The following is a 23574-nucleotide window of genomic DNA, read 5'->3' as shown; positions in this document are numbered from 1 at the left end:
GTGAAAACAGCCTACTCTTGCTGATACAAAAAGGCTTCTTCTTTTGTGCTTTCATTTTTATGCTGGGGGAGGTGCAGGAGTGGAATTTATTGGTTTGGGGACTGTTTTGAGAATTTCTCTTTCGGATTTTATCTTCACGTTCTCTGAAAACCTCTATGTGAATTTACTACTCACACTGCTTTGCTGTGTTATTATTAGACCATCCTCCTCTAAACTTGGCCGGAAATCAAAGGCCCCTCCAGATAAGGATCTCCACAATGTGCATTTTCAGAGCAAGTCAGAAGCTGTTTTGTTCTAACACTCAAAGAAAGCTTTTGTATTTTCAATTTCAAGTGCTCTGCCGTAAACCAACAGTCTGTATAGATTATACAAAAGGGTCATATGTTGGTTTGAGCTGGTTTCTGGGGGGAAAAAAAATCACCACGGAGGAACAGCAAGTGTTTAAACAGTGAACTCACAGCTGCCGGTGCATTAGATCTGTCCACAGGGCCAACTCCCTCTCTCTTCGATTTCGCTGTGATCTGTAGACACAACTCTCTGTGGCTGAGCTGCTGGGGGCAGGCTCGGTTCCAACAGCACCTGCACTTCTCAGAGCACTACCTTTCACCAGAGACCTCTCACATGAGGTCCTTTTTAAGGAAGACGAACAGTGCCAGCCTGCAAAGGGAGAAGAAGGAAATGTGTACCGATTTCGAGTTCCGTATTGGCCACTGAGGTCGTTGTAGAGTGAGCCCTAAAAGCTTGAAGCTCTTGAATTCCACTGCATTCCCGTGACCCTTCTCAGGAGTATCAGGATCCATCCTTAGCTGAAGTTGCGTGCAAAAAGCTAAACCTCATAGTTGGCTAAGTTCACTGCTAATTAATGATAATGTCTGTTTTTATTTATTTTTTTATAATTTTTTAATGTTTATTTTTTATTTTTTTTAACGTTTGTTTATTTTTGAGACAGAGAGAGACAAAGCAGGAATGGGGGAGGGTCAGAGAGAGGGAGATACAGAATCTGAAACAGGCTCCAGGCTCTGAGCTGTCAGCACAGAGCCCGACGCGGGGCTCGAACTCACGGACCGCGAGATCGTGACCTGAGCCGAAGTCGGCCGCTTAACCGACTGAGCCACCCAGGCGCCCCTTTAATGTTTATTTTTGAGAGAGAGAGAGAGCACGAGTGGGGGAGAGGCTGAGAGAGGGAGACAAAGAATCTGAAGCAGGCTCCAGGCTCTGAGCTGTCAGTGCGAGCCCGATGAAGGGCTCGAACCCGTGAACTGTGAGACCATGACCTGAGCCGAAGTTGGATGCTTAACCTACTGAGCCACCCAGACAGATAATGGCTGTCTTTAAAAAATATCTTTGTGGTGATAGGCTCAAAGAGGCGAAGTGAAACTTTGGGAAACTATCATCCTCTTAATTTTCTCTTCTCTGGAGTCCGATGTTGGTAATCATCAGCCCTTCCAGACAGCCCAGGGGTTTGGTCCAGGGTTTCACGGAAGAGTGAAAAGTTCTAGGTGAGGACAAGCCTTTGATTCTGTGTACCAAGGTCCTTCCTCATCTTTGATTTGATTCTCTGGTGCGTTGCTTTTTTCCATCAGTCTCTTCGAATGTCTGCCCTTGGGGTCTCTGGATTAGCTTTTCGGTGGATGTGTATACCTGTGTTCTGGCCCACTGCTTACCGTGACGTCACCTCAGCTTACTCCCTTCTTAGCTCCGTTACTTCATCTCACCTCTGATCCTTAATAACTGTCCCTCCGCTTTCCTAGACAAAGCTGAACCTGCCGGAGGATTTAATTTTTGTGCAATTCAGGAGCAAACTTTTGTCCTGCACTAAATGGTTAAGTGAAAACAGAAAATCGGTCCTGTCTCAAACAATGTCAGTTTTTAGCCCTTCTTTTTCCCCCTGCAAGAATGCTGAGTACTGAGGACATTTGGTAGGTGTAGAGAATACCTTAAAAAAAATTTTTTTTTGATCTTTATTCATTTTTGAGAGACAGAATGTGAGCGGGGAGGAACAGAGAGAGAGGGAGACAGAATCCGAAGCAGGCTCTAGGCGCCGAGCTGTCAGCACAGAGCCCGACGCGGGGCTCGAACTCACGAACTGCAAGATCATGACCTGAGCCGAAGTCGGACGCCCAACCAACTGAGCCACCCGGGCGCCATGAGACTACCATTTTTAATTTCATGGTTTAAAGTTTCAGGGGCGCCTGGGTGGCTCAGTAAGTTGGGCATCTGACTTCGGCTCGGGTAATGATCTCACGGTTCGGTTTGTGGGTTCGAACTCCACATTGGGATCTGTGCTGACAGTGCAGAGCCTGGAGCCTGCTTTGAATTCTGTCTTCCTCTCTCTGTGCCCTCCCCCCACCTTCCTCTCTCTCAAAAATAAACATTCAAACATTTAAAAACAAGTTTCATAGTTTGATCGCACAGCAGAAAGAGGCTGACTCATTTATCAGACCAAAGTAGATAAATGATAGCAGTAGTTTTATATGAACAGCCCAGGACACTCAAAATTGATGCTATGAGGCCTGCAGTGAGTAATCTCTCTGTTATCTAGAGCCCTCCGCCTAAGACCCTGTTCACACATTCGATTCCATTGGGTTGTTATTGGTGTTTGAGCTCTTGTTCCTCAGGACAAGCATAAACGCCTTGAGATTGGACACCTTCACACTCCCATCTGCACCTTTCACAATACATAGCTCCCAACCTGGTGCCCAGTTAAGTCTCCAGCAATCACTGGATTGAATTGAATTCGTGGCTAACCTGAAGAAGGAAAAGGTTTGCGCTGAAAACTAGAGATTTGTGCGATTTCTTTAGGTGGTAACGCAGGAACGAAGGAGGATGTGAATAGTACCTTAGTGGAAGTGCCTCGAAAGAACCTCAAGGGAGCCTTTAACCGCTCGGAAGGCACCAATGTCATATCGCCTTGACTGTGGGGGAAGGAAATCAAAATAGCTGTAGTATTCAAACAGCCACCTAAAAAGTGAAAACTGCTGCTGACTAAATCCAGAACGATGTTTTTACCAAAAAAGTCAGAAGGCACCGGATGGCAAAATAACATTAAAAGATTCATCAGTCCAGTTTAATTCATCTCGACTGAGATGAGCTGGGGGGCAGTTTTATCTGGTTGTGGAGGCATTCAGCCTCCTCTCTCTCAGACAGAAACAGCCAATCCAATGAGATGAAATGCAAACCCTGAAACATTCTCTGTGTATCATCAGAATACGAAGCAACAGAAGTTATAAAAAATGCTGAACCAAGTCTGCAGTACGGCCACTGTCAAAATGCTGACATTGATTTTATTCACTTCTTGAGATCTAAATTGGAAAATCAAAAAGGAGCAGATTGGACACAGGTCTTTATGATATACCATAATCAAAGACAATCCGGGGCTGGGACTACAATGCATAATGGAAGGTCTCGCGGGACGGAATGTGCTGATTCTGAGACCGAGGAATGAGCTGCCATTATCAGAATGAGTTTGTTCCACAACTTAGTGATTTATTACGCACGTTGCCAATTCACAGATCATTGTCACGTCACTCAGACAAAGACATCTGAAGCTCTGCCAGGAATAAATAAGCAAAAAGGAAAGACCCAAACCCACAAAATTATGCGCAAATAAAGAAGGGGGAAAACTCATTTGCTATCAAATGGCTTTTATCTTTACCTAAAAAAATATACAGAAGCACAACGAAGCGATTCTTCCCTGCAGTTGTATATAAAAGAGTCGCTTAAAATTTTTTCAAGAAATCAGCTTTCACATAGAAATGTATTTATAGAGAAAATAGACATGCCAAAACGGAGCTGGGAGAGCTCCAGTCTGAAATCCCTGCTTCCTTTGTCAGATGATTGCTCTGTTAATTAATGCACTAGGTCAGGAGTTGGTAAACCATGGCTCACTGGCCAAATCTGCCCCGCAGCCTGTTTCTGTACAACCCAAGGGCTACCGATGGTTTTGACATTTGCAGATGGTTGCAAATTTTTTTTTTTTAAAGAATAATATTTCGTGACGACTGAAAATTAGATGAAATTCAGAATTCGGTGTCCATAAATAAAGTGTTATTGGAACACAGCCTCCCTGTGCTTACAGATTGTCCAGGCGGCTTTCATGCTACAAGAGCACAGCCGAGGAGTTGTGACAGACCGGCTGGCCTGAAAAGCCTAAAATGTGTGTCATCTGGCCCTCTATGGAAAAAGTTGGGCAACCCTTGTATTATAGCATCAATGGCATATTTACGCTCAAAAGAGAACATGTTTAATTTTTTTTTTCATTTTTATTTTTGAGAGAGAGAAAGACAGGGTGTGAATCCAAAGCCGGCTCCAGGCTCTGAGCCGTCAACACAGAACCCGACGCGGGGCTCGAACCCACAGATTGTGAGATTGTGACCTGAGCCGAAGTCAGACGCCCAACCGACTGAGCCACCCAGGCGCCCCATGGATACTTTTGGGCGATAGAAGGGTGAATTTACATACTCCCTAGAGAACTACTTGTAAGAAGAGATCAGCATTTGGAACAGATCCCTGGTGGTTTTTCTCTGTTCTCTTTAGGACTGGAATAGATGGGCTGCATTTGAGCTATTTCATAAAATTCTAGACATATACAGAAAGGAGGAACACCGAGGTCAGGGTCTTTCCAAATTTAAATACATCGAATGTCACCGGCACCAATGAAAACCCAATTATTCTTAGGAACTTGCCACGTTAAAAAACAAAAACAAAAACAAAAACAAACCAGTGCAGCCTCTTTGGCTCCCTTAGCCCAGGATGCATGCTAGGTTGTGTGTTATCTGAGCACCGGAGGACGTGGCCCGAGAGAAAATGGAGCATGCGTGGGAAAATAGATCGTTGAGTTTCCCGGTTACGGCTTTCTTATTTTAGACAACTCAAGTGTAAATGCAGTCCTGACCTTTAAACATCCACCCGTTGATATATGAAAAATATATGATACAAGCAATAAACAACCGGCCAAGCATTCTATTTCTAACTAGTCTGCTGCTGTCTTACAGCATGCTGATTTGCTAAATATAATTCGTAGCGTTGCCATTGGGCAGAAAGCCGCTGCCCACAAAGCGGGCTCTCTGAGTAAAAGTGTCCCGTAAAATATCTTTAATAGAAAAACGATGCATTTTAAAACATTTCACTTGCTGTACGCATGAATGACCCCGAGGATAAAAATAACTCGCATGTGGATGCAATATATAAATCAGGAGATAATATGGAACGCTACTAGCTAGTTTTTTTTTTTTAGAATATTCTCATGCTGCAATATTGTGATGTCTCTGTAGGACCCAGTCACTGCAGAGGCAAAGCAAGCGACCGCGAAACAAGAAAGAGAAGCCGTGTGTCGTTCATGGGAAGGTTTACGCACACGGGACTTCGAAGAAAGTGCGTCTAGAGAGGATTTCTTCTGCCACAGACAGTGGGATCGATTGCAGAGAAGGCCCCAAACTCCTCCCATCTCTGTATGTTCTCTCTCTACAGCAGTTAACTTCGCTGCTTCTCCCAGCAAGAGAGTTTCCCACCCCCTCAATCTGGACTTGGCTGAAAGAAGGTAGCCGATACGACACCAACAGAATCTTCAAGAGCCTCCAGCCTCCCTCTGGAGTCCGCCCTCTCTGGGTGCTCTTCGCAAATCTGAGCCCGCCGTGCGCAGAAGCCTAGGCTAGCCCGCTGGACTTGATGGGGCGGACAAACCATCCCAGCTGTGGCCCTGAGGCCAGCCACCCTGCCAACTGGCAGACACGTGAGAGAGACCACCCTAGGCAGGCCAGGGCGCAAGAACCTCTCTGCTGATCCACAGAATCAGGAGAATTAATAAACGCTTATTATTTTAAGCCGCCACATTTGAGAGTGGTTTGTACGCAGCACGAGCCAGAGTAGGTGCCCCGGTGGTGGGCCCCGAGTGGTTCCTGCCTCGGGGAGCCAATCGCGCTGCTCTTGCCAGAATGTGCCTGACTGTGGGAGCCGTTATTTACAAGTCTGTGAAGCCTGCTGGGCTACATGCTGATTGCTGGGGCTTGTTTATGGGGTACAGGGTTGCCGTAGGTAACATGTGATCGTGCCAAGCCCTAGGGGACCTTCTTGGGCTGGCAGCCACCTCCGTGAAGTGTCTTATAAATTCTGGTTCCTTGGGGTTTCCTGCTGGCCTGCTGAAATGACTCAGGTCCTTGAAGTTGGGGGAAGTTCTGGGACTTTCTCCACCAGTTAAGAGTTCCTTATACTCCACAGCCTCTGAGGGTCCTCTGACATTTCCATATATTTCTTGGAGTTGTCCTGACTCCAGCGAGAATCTTTGGGATTAGTCCCAGAAGCTCCAAGGACAGCGACAAGGGCAGACGTCCAGACTCTAGCTCAGAGGGCAGGAGGGTGTCCGGCTCTCTGGGGGCAAACGTCACTCCTGAAGAGGGCGTTTGGCACTCCTCAGAGGCAGGCAGGTGCATTGAGTGCCTGGGTTCCACACCGGATTTGGCCACAAACTACCTCTACGTTTCTGACCATAAATGAACAAACAAACAAACAAACAAGATGTGTGACTTTGCTGGGTTTCGGTTTCCCAAATCTATGAAGTGGGGAGAAGTGGGTTGGAGGCTATCTGCTGTCTTTGGTGGATTTCACCAACGGTCTCCGGGAGTCATCTCCCAGACTTCGCACCCTGCCCTTCTCCATCTCTCGCTTCTTTTGACTCTGCTCTGTCATCCCCCGCTGCCAGAATCATGACTTTCGGGATTTGGAGGGAGAAGGGAGGCTGGCCCATTTCAGGATGAGGACAGGAGCCATGAACACAGACTGTACCAGCGCTCACGTAACTGAGGTTAGTGACTTCTCTCAGGGGAACGTTAGCGAGGGTCTGGCAAAAACGGATGTAGTGTTGGAGGTCTGGCAGAAAAGGAAGTGTTGGAGGCGGAGGAGGGCGCCACCCCAGAAGCAGCCTGGGAAGTGTCCGATCTATTACGCTCTCTTGTAAATAACCTCCTATCCGCGGAGGGGCGCTCTCTCTGGCACGCTCGCTCCCACTCCCGGTCCCCAAATCTCTCTCCCTCTCCTCTCTCCTGCTCCCGCTGCCGCTCCCTCCCACGCTGCCAGCTGATCAACTGTTTTGCAACACCAGGTAAGGACTTCAGCCTGTGGGTTTCCTTAATTCATTTTTCTCTGCGATTTCTGTTATCCTGACGAAGTTTTGGTTTCTACCCTCCATTCATAGACTAACCACGCTAAGTTAATATGTAGGGGTTTTCTTTTGCTTTTTAATGGGGTCAGGGCTTGAGTTTTTTCATATCCTGAAGGCTTACAAGCTAGTACCAGTTCAAAACCCGCCAGTGGCTCCCCATCAAATAAGATCCTTACTGGTTCCAGTGACCCGAACGTCGCCCTGGGACAGCCTTTCCCGCCGCCCTTCCCACTCGGCTCTACCTGCCGATCCTGGAATACACCAACACTGTTCCCCCCGCACGTTGTGAACCCAGGTTCCTCTTGCGACACACTGCTCTAGGGGGAAGCAGGGCTTTTCAGATCCTCCCGGATGTTCTGACCTGTGACCAGGGTTGAGAATAATTGAACTAGAGTTCATTTAGGCTCAAAGCGTCTCCCATGTACACGTGGGTGTAAACCACCTGGGAATCTTGTCCCATTGCAGGTCCTGATTCCGGAGTGGGGAGGGGCTCGGGCGTCCACAGTTCAACTCCACTCCCAGGTGATGCTCATCGCGACCCTGGGGTGAGTTTCCTAAGATCAGGGAACGCATCTCATTTCATGCCAACTGTGAAGGTTTGCCGACTGAAAGCCTTGCGGGTTGCCTCGGCCTCCAGTAGGTTCTCCTGACCTCACATAAGATGGCACGTGCCACCTAACCAAGACGTCGGGCTCTGTAACATGCATCTGGATGTTGTAACGGGACTTGACGTGGGTGAACATTTTGTCTTAAACCCTTACATTCTAGAGCCGTGACGGTTTTGTTCTGGACCACGAAGGAAGCTTTCATCCCTCCCGCGATCATAAAATGGGCTTTTGTTCTTCAGGTTCCTCCCCATGGCTGTTATTCCCTCCTCAGTCTTGCTGGGTTTTGACACGGAGTGAGGTAGGCTTCAGCCCGAGAGATTTTCTGAGGGAAAAAGTGGCAAAGTAAGAGTGCTTTTCGGTGTAGCCAATATCCTTTGCTTGCTCATAAATAGCCCTGATTCCTGACACCCATGGTACATAGATTTCCGAGTCTGTGTTGTGTCAACATCTTGATCAAGTGCCTGTATAGCGTTTTCTTCTGAATTCTTCTTTGTGCCACTTTATATAACTTCCCTGCCCAGAGCGCCTGCACCCAAAAGTCCTCCCTCAAGCACCCCACTTAGTCACCCACTAAATCCGAAACGAAGTCACCCCTGGTCTTGCCCCATCTTGCACCGGCGGAGGAGATAATCGAATTTCCGCAGCTGCAGCCTCTCTCCTCCCCAGAGTATAAGAGAATGGAATTTCTTCCTAACGAGGCTAACAGGGGTATTGTTGTTTCAGGGTTTGTTGACAGGCGGAAGATTTATCCCCTCCGCTCTCCTTCCTGACTCAGAAGAGATTGCGGACCTGGAAGCCGCAGTGCCTCTGGGTCACTTGGTAATTTAAAATTGATGACTTGGAAAGAGAATGGAGATAAAGATGCTGTCCTGGGATGTGTCCTTTTATAGAGAGGTATTGTAATTCGGGGGCATGACGTTCCCTCATGCAGTCCTTTGGAAAAAAAAAAAAAATAGCACTCAGTGGTTTATGGATGTACTCTGATCGCTGAGTTAGTCAGCCCGATACGCACGGCCACCCCTTTCTGAGCCTAGAGACAAAGACGTACCCCTTGCTGATTAGAACAGGGGATCGCGAGGGTGCTAATTAAAATCTTACAAGTAAAATAGTATGATTCCGTTCTCCCATTCAAAACCAGACATGGCTACTGTGCTCTTAGAAGTCAAAATAGAGGCTACCTTGGGGTGGGGGTTAAGGACTGGAAGGAAACACGAGGCGTGCTTCCTGCTGTTCTGAACATGTTCTGTTTCTTGATTCCTTTACCAATTCCACCAATCCGTACATACTTCTGATTTGTGCACTTCTCTTTGCATACCGTCCTTCGTTAAAAAGCTTACCAGTAAATATCCGGCCCCCTTAACACTCTTTTTAGTCAAGTTCTCTGCTTATGAGTACGTCATAAGTTGAAGAAATCACTGTCTGAAATGTATTTGGAAATCAGTGTTTTTTTTTTAATTTTTTTTAACGTTTATTTATTTTTGAGACAGAGAGAGACAGAGCATGAACAGGGGAGGGGCAGAGAGAGAGGGAGACACAGAATCTGAAACAGGCTCCAGGCTCTGAGCTGTCAGCACAGAGCCCGACGCGGGGCTTGAACTCACGAACCGTGAGATCATGACCTGAGCTGAAGTCGGACGCTTAACCGACCAAGCCACCCAGGCGCCCCTGGAAATCAGTGGTTTGATTAAAGGACATACGCCCCCCTCCAACCGAGTGTTCAGTTTCCCACTCAGGCTTCAGTGCCGTGTGCGTGTCAGTCCTGTGCCTGATCCTAACAGCTTGGCTTTGGTGACGCTTAACGCCGGAAAATCCATGACTTGGATGGAGCTGCGACCTTAATGGGCTTCTTTATCTTACTAATGAATTATATCTTAGATATGTGCTTGCGTTGAAATATGCAGCCTGCCATTTAGTTATTAGTCACTGAAACCGCCCCACATCTTGGTGACAGCACTCCCTCTCAGTGCCTGCGGGACAAGACGAGGGACCCTTGTGATCAAGCCTAGTGCTTCCTGGATGCGAATTCTTTCTCCACACAATGGCGCAGGCTTTGCTTTTACCACGTTACGGAACGAATCAAAACGTTGAGACGGATGATACGGGTGCCCGCTTTACTCCCTAGGAACAAACCAGATGTAATAAATGAATCCTTGGTGTGTTTTATTTTCCCCCCCTCCCTGCTGTAAATTTATTTATTTAATTTCTAGGGTGGCTATATCTTCACATGGCTCGTGAATCACAAAGTACAGATCGTATATAGGCAATGGTATTTCTGCCACCTCTGTTCTCCGTCAGCCAGTGTCGACCCCTCACCATCACTGTCGATAGTGTCTTTGTATCTTCCAGAGACTATTAGTGTATATTCAAATACAATTGGGAAATATTGGTGAGAGCATTCTGTCAGGCTTCTATGATCATTAAAAAAAAAAAAAAAAATCCCTGTTTCGGGATCTTGCTGCTCAACTTGTGATCTTCGGACCCGTAGCATCAGCATCACTTGGGAATTTGCTAGAAATGCAGAATCTTAGGCCCCGGTCCAGAGCCACAAGTCAGAATCTGCATTTTGCCAAGATCTCCAGGGGATCTGTGGAGCCTGAAAGCATGAGAAACAATGCTGTGGGGGAAAGGGACCTTGGGAGTTAGGAGATTGGTGGATTACAAAGGTACCCAGCTTATCCCAAAGGAATTCTTTGTTCTTGGGAGGAAAAACTAACTCAACAGAGCCTCATTATCCTTGTCACAGTTTCATCAGAGATTTTTTTTTTTTTAGGATTCTTTTTTACAAAGTTATTTATGTTGGGAGAGAGGCAGCACAAGCGGTGGAGGGGCAGAGAGCGAGGGAGAGACGGAGAATCTCAAGCAGTCTTGAACCCACGAACTGTGAGATCATGACCTGAGCCCACATCACGAGCCGGATGCTTCACCGACCGAGGCATCCAGGCGCCCCGCATCAGAGAGTTTTCTGCTGTGCGGGTATGAGATGATGCTCAATTGTCTTCTTCGTGTATGGTTCTCTGAATGCCTGCCCGTCTCCTTTGGCCCTAGCGTTTGAGGACTTTCACCTGTGCGTGTCTGGACCGGCATGTTGGCTGGCTGGGTGTTGAGCAACGGACGTGGCCCCCCCAGGGAGTCGGTGCCAGGGCCTGCCTAACAGGAGAATTTGGTAAGTTGCTGGCTTCCTAGTCCTCTTTCCCCAAAGTCCCTATCTCGCTCCCCCAGTCCGTTGCCGGCGTCTGCTTGCCTTCAAGCCTCCGTCCAGCGCTCTCAGTTGGAGGCAGCGCCAGACTGCTTTCCAGCTGCCACCCTCACCATCCTTTGTCTTTGCTCCGGGCCGTTCCTTTTGGGCTCAAGGACCCTACCCACAGACCTCAGACACGTTGTCCTGTTCCAGTCTGAGGATCTGGAGCCAGTTATCAACATGAAACACAAGGGAAAGCAATTGCATTTAGATTCTCATTGCTTCTTCGAATAAGAACATAATGATACTGTTTGCGGCTGTCAGCGGAGGGAAGAAATTCCACGGGTTGGTTGCGTCCCGCACTGCCGCGTGACCTTCTTTCTTGCTGGTTAAGTCTGTTGACGGGAGACGTTTTTGGTATTGGTATTGGTATATTGTGGTTTTTCCAAGAAGGGACGTAGTAAAACTTGACACACTTCCTTTCCTCTACTTTTGCAAGTTCTTTCCTGAGTAGGTATCAGCCACAGAACATACCTTATACCACTCAACCATTGGCTGCTACTCTAGATTTCCTTCCCTGCAATTTACAGTCACTGGGCATCTGTCACAGTCTGATGCTGAGAATTTTGTCTAATGACCAAACCACATTTAAAAACTTTTTACTCTGGCAGGTGCACTTAACATGCGACCTCCCCTCCTAACAGACTTTTAAGCGCGGGATACGTTATTGTTGACTGTTGGTACAGTGTTGCATAGCAGATCTGTAGAGCGTGTTCATCTTGCCTAACTGAAGCCTTATGCTTGTCAAATGAATTTTTATTACATTATAAAACGTACGTATACGTTACGATTTTTAAGCAGGATACGTTATTGTTGACTGTTGGTACAGTGTTGCATAGCAGATCTGTAGAGCGTGTTCATCTTGCCTAACTGAAGCCTTATGCTTGTCAAATGAATTTTCATTACGTTATAAAACGTACGTATACGTACACGTATAAAACGTATACGTACGTTTTATACGTGTACGTATACGTTACGATTTTTAAGCGGGATACGTTATTGTTGACTGTTGGTACAGTGTTGCATAGCAGATCTGTAGAGCGTGTTCATCTTGCCTAACTGAAGCCTTATGCTTGTCAAATGAATTTTCATTACGTTATAAAACGTACGTATACGTATAAAACGTATACGTACGTTTTATACGTACGTATACGTTACGATTTTTAAGCGGGATACGTTATTGTTGACTGTTGGTACAGTGTTGCATAGCAGATCTGTAGAGCGTGTTCATCTTGCCTAACTGAAGCCTTATGCTTGTCAAATGAATTTTTATTACGTTATAATATACATACAAAGGTGCACATCAGTGAGCTTTCAAAGCAGGTTGCTCCCACGAAACCAGCACCCAGATCAAAACAAAACAAAACAGAACATGAGCTCCCTCGTGCCTCCTGCATGGTCACCACGTGCCTTCATGGGTAACCACTGTCTTGAGTCCTAAAATCATACTAAACCGGCCCGTGTATGCTTTACGTGAATTTCATCCTGTACTGTGCTCCCTTGCGCCTGGCTTCCGTCACTAAGCATGAGGCCTGTATGACGCTCCAACCGTATTATGTGCAAAGTTGAAGATCATTCATTCTCGTCGCTGCATGATTTATCCATTCTCCTATTGCTGATTGTTTTGCGGTTTCCAGTTTGAGGCTATTATGACTAGCACTGTTATGAAACTTCCTATACGTGTCTCTTCATGAAAATACATTAAGTTTTTCTCTTGGGTATATACCAAAGGTGGAAATTGCTGGGTGATGCTGACTTTTTAACGTATCAAGGCCGATTATCTTGTATGCGTGAGTGCCAAAGAAGCAAGGTACGTGATTAGACGGGTACGCACGCATTCAGACACCTAAGTGCAAGAATTGGAACTGGAATCTCCACCCCCCCACCCCCCCCCCCAGCCTTCTGAAAAAGGATCTTTTTGCCTACCAGCAATTTCTGAGCTCCTGCCTTATTCCAGCTTTCCAAGGATGCAGTGTTGATTGCTTTAGTTTATTTTATGATTTTAATGAGATCACCCCCTGCGCCAATAGCTTTTCCAAGCATGACATATCCCGGCTCCATAGCGAGAACCGAGTCAACTCTCAGCTGTGTGCCAGCAGCAGCTAAAAAATGGCTCTTCCTGATTTTCTGCCGTAGGGTCTCCATCCTTGAGGGTGAATAGTAGAGGCAGGACACGCCATAAGCAGAGGAGGTGGTCGTCTGCATGCTGTCACTGGAAGCTCTGCCTGGCCCTTAAATAGCGCTGCCATAAGCACCCTCTTCCTAGAGGGCGTGGGACCCCCACCGCCCATGCTAGCATTTTAGGTTAGACCACGGAGGCAGGGGAGATGCTGCTGGAAGGCTACTGCTGAAATGTATGTGCTTCCTGCAGAGAGAAGAAGGGTCTTTGTCTGTCTCCCAGGGGGGTTAATAACTCATAAACTTGGCAGTCAGGAGAACTCAGTGCGTGTGGCACAGGAAAGAGGGTTTTAATGGAGGTGACAAGGCTAGGAGGTGGAACAGTGGGGACTTGAGGGGGAGGAACAGTCTTAGGGCAGTGTAAGGAGAGCCCGGGCCTGGAGGGGATTCCTGGCAAGACCCTACGGACCACCTAGAAGGCAGGGCCGGGGTTAAGAGAACACCCAAGAACAAAATGTCTGCTGAGAAATCACTCGGATCTTTAATGGTCTGTACTTTCGATTCTCTGACTTCATCTGTTGAATAAAACAGTATTTTGATTCTTACACTTAAAAATCTTTACTGTTTGTACTTTTTTTATTATGCTGATCTTATTTGGTATATTTTAGTCATTTCTTGTGGGAGAGGGTAATGGGGCCATAATTTGATAACTTCTCAGCTCCAGGTTGTTCAAGACTTTTTTCTGTCAAATGTGTAATATTTTCTCTTTATTTATGAATATATATATATATATACACACACACATAATACATACTATATATATATATATATATATATATATATATATATATATATATAGTGTTGGATATCATTAAATTCCATCATAATGGTGATTTTGAGGGAGAGGAGGCATGTTCTTAGAGATTCACCCACACTGAACAGACTTCAAGAACCTTTATTGTTTTTCTGATTATAAAATAAGGCATACTCATAGGAAATTCAAATTTTACAGAAGTGAAGAAAGTAGGAACCCAAAACCCTGGATACCTTGAGCGTATGTTAAAGGTATAGCGAGACTCAGGGATATCTGTTGCTAATATTTTTTGATAGTAAGGGCATACTTTTAAAGAAGTATTCTGACTACTTCTCATACAACAGGATTAAATGCATATATTAAATACATTCCTTATAACAAATGTCCGATTGGCCATGGGATGTGATGGCCCTTCTGGGAAACACAGCAGAGCCTGACTTTTTCCTTTGCCTCTTCCTGGCCCCTTCTCTGTCTTCCACTGAAATTTAGGAAGCAACGAGAGTAACTACATGACAAGACAACTCCATGTATTCAAAAGGAATTTTTAAAAACCTAAGAAATGTATAAAAATTGCCACAAAAGATTACATAAGAATGTTCATAAGTCTTCCTCATCTTAGCCAAAACCTGGCGATGATCCAAATTTCCATCAGTGGGATAATGAATAAACAGATTGTGGTGTATCTGTGGTGTATCATTTGCCATTATCAGCAGTGAAAAGGAATAAGCTACTGATCAGGCAACATTAGGAGTGATTCTCAAGAGTGTTTTGTTGACAACAAAACTAAACAACAGAATGAGAGAAGATATTCGCAAATGGCATATCAGATAAAGGGTTGGTATCCAAAATCTATGAAGAACTTATCAAACTCAACACCCAAAACACAAATAATCCAGTGAAGAAATGGGCAAAAGACATGAACAGACACTTTTCCAAAGAAAACATCCAGATGGCCAACCGACACATGAAAAGATGCTCAACACCATGCATCATCAGGGAAATACAAATCAAAACCACAATGAGATACCACCTCCCGCCGGTCAGAATGGTTAAAATGAACAACTCGGGAAACAACGGATGTTGGTGAGGATGCGGAAAGAGGGGACCCCATTGCTGGTGGGAATGCAAACTAGTGCAGCCACTTTGGAAAACGGTATGGAGGTTCCTCAAAAAATTAAAAATAGAGCTATCCTATGACCCAGCAATTGTACTACTAGATGTTTATGCAAAACATGCTGACTTGAAGGGGCACATGCACCCCAGTGTCTATAGCAGCACTATCAACGATAGCCAAATTATGGAAACAGCCAGATGTCCATCAACTGAGGATAAAGAAGATGTGGTGTATATACAATGGAATATTACTCAGCCATCAAAAAGAATGAAATCTTGCCATTTGCAACAACGTGGAGGGAACTAGAGCGTGTTATGCTAAGCGAAATAAGTCAGTCAGACAAAGACAAATGTCATGATCTCACTCACACGTGGAATTTAAGAAACAAAACAGGCACAGGGAGAGGAAAAATAAAAACAGAGAGGGAGGCAACCATAAGAGACTCTTAAATACAGAAAACAAACTGAGGGTTGCTGGAAGGGAGTGGGTGGGGGGATGGGCTAAATGGGTGATAGGCATTAAGGAGGCCACTTGTTGGCATGAGCACTGGGTGTCATATGTAAATGACGAATCACTAAGTTCTCCTGAAATTAAAAAAAAAAAAAAAGAAGGTGTCTTTGAGCCAAAGAAACCAGAATCAAGAGTACCTAGTATATATGACTGAATTTATGTGCAGTTCTCAAACAGTTGAACCTAATCTGTGGTGACAGAAATCGGAACAGTTGTTGGCTGGGATGGGGACTGGGTTGGGGGAGGTCATGGGCAGGGATTGGCTACAAGGGGCACAAGGAACTTTTGGGGATAATGGAAAGGTTCCATGTCTTAAATGAGGCGGTGTGTTCACAGGCATATACATTTGTCACAATTCACCATTGTGTCTTATTATGATCTGTCCTCTGTGTTGCATAGAAATTCTATTCCAGCAAAAACAATCTTTTAGTAACAATTTTAATGTTTGTTTATCTTTGAGAGAGACAGAGTGAGTGGGAGAGGGGCAGAGAGAGAGAGAGAGAGAGAGAGAGAGAGAATCTGAAGCAGGCTCCGGGCTCTGAGCTGTCAGCACAGAGCCCGAGGCGGGGCTTGAACTCATGAGCCATGAGCTCATGGCCTGAGCTGAAGTCGGATCCCCAACTGACTGAGCCACCCAGGTGCCCCAGCAAAAGTAATTTTAAAAGAATCCCGTAGGGGCACCTGGGTGGCTCAGTCGGTTGGGCATCCGACCTCAGCTCAGGTCACGATCTCCTGGTCTGTGAGTTCGAGCCCCGCGTCGGGCTCTGGGCTGATGGCTCAGAGCCTGGAGCCTCCTTCCGATTCTGTGTCTCCCTCTCTCTCTGCCCCTGCCCCTGCCCCGTTCATGTTCTGTCTCTCTCTGTCTCAAAAATAAATAAACGTTAAAAAAAACAATTTATAAAATAAAAAAAAAATAAAAGAATCCCGTAGTAAGTGAGAGAGGGCATGTAGCACGTGGCTCCATTGTCCCACCGACACACCTGTTACTGCTCCTTCCCTTCTGCCCCAGGCCTTCCGCAATACCAGGGACATGCTGAATGCCCACTGAAGGACTTCCCATGAGTTACCATTCCTGGGGCCACCATCAAGCCCTGGGGGACAAGAGCCCGTGGATAAATACTCCAGCTTGTCAGGTGGACGATTCTGGAAGGTCTTCTATGGGCCGTTTGGTGGTCTTCATGGAATGGAGTCACCGTAAGCTGTGTAAAGCACCTTTACAGCGGCCAGTTCTCCTTCCCTCTCGCTCTCTCCCTTAACTTTCACTCCTCCATTGTGGGATCCACTCCCAAACAAATGACCTGCCTCCCTACCTCAAGTTCTGTCGTCAGAGGAACCCAAACTGTGTAGGGCGGGAATTACTCCAGCATTCCCCTGCTTCCTTATTCCTTTCTTTCTCCCTTCTCCTTTCATTCTCTAAGACTGTGTTTTAGGGAAAATAGAGGGGAAAGAAGATGCATTAGAGGGAGGGTTAGTAAGAGAAATATATATATATATATATATATATATATATATATATATATATATTCCCCATGAAAGCACCGTAATCTAATTGCAGAACATTTTCATCGCCTCTGAAGAAAACCTTGTGCCCACGGGAAGTCACTTCCCACCCCCACTTGCCCCTGGCTCCTTCACTCTCCAGCCTCTGGCAGTTCCTAATCAGCTTTGTCTTTCCGTGGTCTGCCCATTCTGGACATTTCGTATAAATGTGTTTAGTCAGGAGGTATAAACAACCCAAGACCATCAAGAGATGATTGGATAAACGAAACGTAGTAGATACGTACCACATAGTATTATCCAGTCACGAAAAGCACTGAAGCTCTGACACGTGCTACAACGTGGACCTTGAAAATATTATAATAAATGAAAAAAAAAACCCTCAATCATAAAAGACCACATCTTGTACTATTCTATTTGTAGGAGATGCCCATTTACGTGGATTGGTCCTACCTTTTGGCTGGTGCGAATAGTGTTGCCCGAACCTTCAAGTACCAGTTTTTGTTTGGACACCTGTTGTTAGTTCTTTGGAGGTGTATACCTAGATGTGGATTTGTTGGGTCATTTGACCGTTCTGTGTTCAGTTTTTCAAGGAACCACCAGACTTTTCCGTAGTGGCTGTGCCATTTTATATTCCCGCTGGTAATATATGAGCGTTTCAATTCATACGTTGCCTTTTTTTTTAACCTATTCCCCAAGCTTTCCCTCAACGTTTATGGGAAATACATATATAATCATCCCTCATTTACTTCTCGTAAAGTTGTAGATTTCTCTTACTAATCTTCCTCGAATGCACCTCCCTCCACCTCTAATGTTCCTAAAATGCGGTCCTTCGTACTGACAGAATTCCATTGGGACGATTTCAAGCCCTGAAAGAAGGAAGACAGAGGTCACGGTCTCTTTTCTCCCAGAAGATTCTTTGGTCCCTGAGGACATTTACCCACCTCCTGCCCAGAACCAGCTCTGTGTCGTAGTGAGTACTGGGAGACAGAGCTTTCGCCAGGACCTAAAATGATAACGGTAGTTACCCCTTGATAGAGAAACTTCACCTGGCTTTTCCCCCCCTCCTCTCTCCTTCTCCCTCCCTCAGAATATTTTGTATAACTTTTTATGTCATACTATAAGAATGTATTGTTTGTAACTAAAAAACAATCGAAGGAGAAAAAATGTGAGGCTTAAAAAAAAAAAAATGTCCCCAACGATGTCTCAGTATTTAAACATGCAACACCAGTTATGTTAACTTAAGGTTGCTTTTCAAATTCCCTGTAATTCACAACATGCTAAGTTGACGTTGGACCCCCTCCCTCTGAATTGGAAGAAAGTCTCAGTTCTTTTAGCAAATACTTCTAAGAATCTCTTGGGATGCTCGTGATGCATGGTGTACAATTGTGAATATACTAAGAACCACTGAATTAGTGCATTTAAATCAGTGAAATTTCTAGTATGTAAGTCATCTGTCAGCAAAGCTGTTAAAAAAAAAAAAAAATTAGTCCTGGCCCAGGGAAGGGAATCAGCACTAATTTTAGCAAACAGTGTTCTTCCATTTTAAATTTGGTTGGTAAAATTCCAAGGATCATAAACAATGGAGAGAGAATTAGACACCTGTACTCATGTACTCTTCCCCAGATGTCCTCTTTTCTGCACCCATTCATTAGTTAAATTATTTAACAAATATTTAAGTATTAATTAGTACTGTGTGCATCTAGATCAGTTGTTAATTCAGAAAGAGAAACAAATTTCTTTAAAACAACACCCAAACCGGGACTATATGGAAAGGGGCCCTCTGACTTGAGAGCCTTGTGAGCCTTTGCTTTCGGTGGACAGATTTGGACTGTGGCCCCCTCTAGCCCCCTTCCTTTCAATGAGGAACAGGGACATAGAAACTCGCCTGATGCATCAGGATGGTCCCTAATCAAGGCTCATGTATTAGTGATATTTTCTCTCTTCTTTTTCTTTCTTTTGTCTCTATTCTCGATGCTGTGGAATCAGGGGCTGGGGTGGGGGTGGGGGTGGGGGACAGCTGACCCGAAAGGGATGGTCCCTCCCAGGGTTGGCTAATTCCTGGAGAAAACCGACAGTTCGACCTGGAGTGTGCCTTTCATATGCAAACGAACAAATCCAGACCCCATACCTCCTCCACCTCTTCCATCTGGCTCTTCCATTCCAGGCTGATATTCCCAGGTCCTAATCACCCCGGGGCCCAATCAGACAACTCAGGACAGCCCCAGACCACACTGCAGAGATTATCCAAACTAGGCAACCCTAAACCTGTTTATCCTGCCCTTGCAGCGAAAACCACAGTAAAGGCTTCTACCCACATTGTCTCTTTACTCTTTCTGCCTCCTGATCCACGCTGTTCTCTGTGCCTGTGCGACCCTGCGCGGTGTGGCGTGCCCCTTCTTTCCGGGATCTGTGAGTAACAAACTCTCTTTTCAATGGTAACATCTTTTGATCTGTTGGCTTCGTCATATATTACTTGAATAAGAAAAACCTTACCTTTTAAAATAGCCGGCCGTATTTAAGGCTAAGTCTTCAAAGAGCAAGAGAACCAGGCGTTGATATGGGTGGCTCCGTTCTGCCCTGGGCCTAAGTATTAGAGGGGAAGATTTGTTCTGCACATAAAATACAGTGACTATCAGGATAGATTCAGAGATGCTGATAAGCATCCCTTTAGACTGTAAGAAGTATTTGGTGTGTGTGTGTGTGTGTGTGTGTGTGTGTGTATAGGCCTTGATTCAATTTCAGTAGGTCAAGACTCCAACATCAATTTAACATGTCATGAATTACAGGGAATTTGATAAGCAACCTTAAGTTTGCATAATTTAATAGAGTTGCATGTTCAAATATTGAGACACCACTGGGGGGATTTTTTTTCAAAAACGCTCACATTCTTTTCTCCTTTGATTTATCGTTTTCTAGTTATAAATAATACATTCCTACAGTACAAAAACATAGAAAGCTACACAGAATTTTCTGAGGGAGAAAGAGAAAGGAAGAGATTGAAACAAGAAGAAAAAAAAAAAAAAAACAGGCGCAATTTCTCTACCAAAAAGTAACTACCGATATCCCTTTAGGTCCTGGTAAAGGCACTATCTCCCAGTACTCAGTACGGCACAGAGCTGGTTCTGGGCAGGAGGTGGGCAAATGTCCTCAGGGACCGAAGAACCTTCTGGGAGAAAAGAGACTGTGACTTCCGTCTTATTTCTTCCATGGTTTGAAATAGTCCCCGTGGGGGTTTGTCAGTGGGAGGGACATGGAAATCCCCAAAGGGACCATCACAGAGACGAACCCTTGATGGGTGATTGGGGTCCAGTACCAGGCCCTACATCTGGGCGGATGGGAGGTTGTCTCGGACACAGTGTGTGTGATCCGGCTCCGACAGCTTCCCTTACGTAGAAAAGGGGCTTTAGGGACAGTAACGGAGTGTGTGAATGTAAACTTGGTTAGAGCTCAATAACTAACTCGAGTGGTATTGCGTTTCCTTGAGAACCGGCTGTGGCTGGCAGAGATCTGGACGAGGGTGAGGGTCCCAGGTTCCCAATGGCACCTTATGGGGACCACAAAGGCAAGAAACAGAGGCTTACTAGGGGTCGAACAGAACATATCTAACTTTTGTGCCAAGTCTGAATGTGTCACATGCCTTTATTTATTTAACCCTTATACTTTAACACAATACAATGAGAGGGTTGCAGTAAAGAAATCACTCCCGTTTACAGAGGAGCAGGTGACGCACAGAGCATTGAAATACTTCACAGCGCTCCTGAAGGGCTGCGCTAAACTGTACTCTTCGTCGGACATACTCACTTTCCTCTCCACACACCTCCTTCTTGCTCTGTTGACTGGGGACTTGACCCCTGTCCTTCACTCACCTGTTCTCGCACCACGGACTACCCCAGAAGTTAGTGGCTTAAGACACGACTTGATTAGTCCTCATGATTCTGTGGTTTTGCTGACGCTCAGCTGGAGTTTCCTCTGCTGGTCTCACTTAGGGTCTCTTCGTGTACCCACCTCAGCTGGGATCTAGCTGAGGCCAGGGTGGCCTCTTATCCTTCAGGACTCCCCTTCACATGGATTCTATTCACTCTGTTGTTCAGTCTGGATTTTCTTCCAACTTGTGCCCTAGGACACAGGAAGTTGAAGCTGCCAGCCTTCTTAAGAGCTGGGCTTAAAAAATCCTCAAGTGATGGGAATGCAGGCTGGTGCAGCCACTCTGGAAAACAGTATGGAGGTTCCTCGAAAAATTAAAAATAGAACTACCCTACGACCCAGCAATGGCACTACTAGGCATTTATCCACGGGATACAGGTGTGCTGTTTCGAAGGGACACACGCACCCCCATGTTTATAGCAGCACTATCGACAATAGCCAAAGTATGGAAAGAGCCCAAATGTCCATCGATGGACGAATGGGTAAAGAAGATGTGGTATATATACACAATGGAGTATTACTCGGCAGTGAAAAAGAATGAAATCTTGCCATTTGCAGCTACGTGGATGGAACTGGAGGGTACTATGCTAAGTGAAATGAGTCAGTGAGAGAAAGACAAAAATCCTATGACTTCACTCATATGAGGACTTTAAGAGACAAAACAGATGAACATAAGGGAAGGGAAACAAAAATAATATAAAAAATAGGGAGGGGGACAAAACATAAGAGACTCATGAATATGGAGAACAAACAGAGGGTTCCTGGAGGGGGTGTGGGGGGGGGGCTAAATGGGTCAGGGGCACTAAGGGATCTACTCCTGAAATCATTGTTGCACCATATGCTAACTAATTTGGATGTAAATTTTAAAAAATAGAATTAAAAATAATTCTAAAATAAAAAAAAAAATCCTCAAGTGACCCTTCCTGCCACATTCTGTTGGTCCAAGCAAGTTCACAAGGCCAGTCCAGATTCAAGAGGATGGGAAACAGGCCCCGCTTTTTGATGGACATAGCAGCATATACATCCAGAAAAGGAAGGAATCGCTGGTAGAAACCATACCATGTGACTTACTTTATTTAGTAAAAAAAATATGAGTGGATGTGACATCCAAGCAGAAGCTTTAAGAGTGTTTGCAGAGTATAGTTTAGTCTCTGCTGTCTTCCACTAGAGCATGTATTTCTCAAATCAAGATCCCTCCTTCAGTCAAGAAGGCACATGGTACAGAGCCTATCACGACCCAGAGTGAGGATCATAGTCAAGGCAGCTTACCTATGGCTACCTACACGTCAGATGAAGGAGAAATATGTATTTGTTGCTGTAATCAACATTTGTTTGTTAGGCAGCGTAACCCGGCGGTAACTGACTAGTACACACGTAGAGCTGGGATTTGAACTCAGGCAGCATAGTTTGGGAATCCAGACTCTCAGCCAGTACCCTCTACACTTGATGTGGATTCAGTGATAATCCAAGTTCAACTTTGGATTAAGGAGGCCTTGGATGTTCCGAGACAAACGGAAACCGTTGGGGAGGTGCTAAGAGAGACGTGGTGCAGATGTGAGGAGGTATGGGCTACAGGAAGAAAGTGAACTGTTAGAAGGATATATGATCAAATTTGTATCAGAAGCTAGACAAGTGGGCCATTCTCCTTATTCAGCTACGATGTGCAACCCAGCTCTTGCCTCAGCTGTACCTTAGCTCCCCTCCTAATTAAAGGAAGCTTTTACTTTTATTGTTTATCATTTTTAAAAACCTGAAAAACAGAACCAGGTTACCTTGTATGGGGGAGACATACTCCCTCTGGAGTCAGCATTGCAAACATGTTTACTGACGTTAAAGCCCGAGACAGAACTGTTAAAAATGCCATTTTATTTTATTTATTATTTTTTACGATTATTTTCTTTTTAGAGAGAGAGAGAGAGAGAGCCTGAACCGGGGAGAGGGGCAGAGGGACAGAGAGCATCTCAAGCAGGCTCCACGCCGAGTGTGGAGCCTGATGGGGGGCTCGATCCCAGGACCTTGGGATCCTGACCTGAGCTGACATCAAGACTCAGATACTCAGTTGGCTGAGCCACCCAGGTGCTCCTAAAAATTTCATTTTAAGTGCTGAGAGTTTTCTGTATACCAATGCAACGGTCACCTCTCAGGTCTCATGTTACCCGACCTGCGAGCATTATGAGACAGAGCCGAATGCCCCTCATCCATTAATTGCACTTCCTCCATGTGGCTTCTGAAACCCTGCGCCCTTGGGGTTCCTCCTCCCGCCCTGGTTGTTTTTTCTCAGTATCTTTGGCCAGGTCCTCCTTTCCCGAGCTCCATTTTCAGTCGTTATCTTTCCTCTGTCTACGCCCGCTTCTTTGGTGAACTCATTTGATCTTGAAATAGTTGACATTCTGTCCGTGTACCAATGACCCCAAATTTACCTGCAGCCCAGACCCCTCTCCTCAACTCGAGGCATGCTCGTGTGACTGCTTATTTGACATCTCCATTTGGACGTCAGACCTTTCAAAGTCAGCATTCCGAATGGAACTCCTGGTTTCCTCCCGCTCTACTGCTGGTGTTTCCATCTCAGTTGATGGCAACTCCATCCTTTGG

General features: G+C 45.5%; 1 long non-coding RNA gene across 3 annotated transcripts in view; it reads left to right on the top strand.

Annotated features, from left to right (window-relative positions):
* Window positions 1-6816: 6816 nt before the first annotated feature.
* LOC145714336 (uncharacterized) overlaps window positions 6817-23574 on the top strand; it is a 78146-nt gene continuing 61388 nt past the window's right edge. For 2 of the 3 annotated variants that reach the window (XR_014136841.1, XR_014136843.1), the window contains exons 1-3: window positions 6817-7096; window positions 8488-8658; window positions 10810-10927. This is a non-coding gene — a long non-coding RNA (uncharacterized LOC145714336). Of the gene's footprint in view, window positions 7097-8487; window positions 8659-10809; window positions 10928-16567; window positions 17051-23574 lie in introns of those variants that run through there. The other variant, XR_014136844.1, reaches the window with a different exon arrangement.

Source organism: Panthera onca, chromosome X (assembly GCF_046562875.1).
Source record: "Panthera onca isolate mPanOnc1 chromosome X, mPanOnc1 haplotype 2, whole genome shotgun sequence".
NCBI lineage: Eukaryota > Metazoa > Chordata > Mammalia > Carnivora > Felidae > Panthera > Panthera onca.
This window is presented reverse-complemented; position numbering and strand designations above follow the sequence as displayed.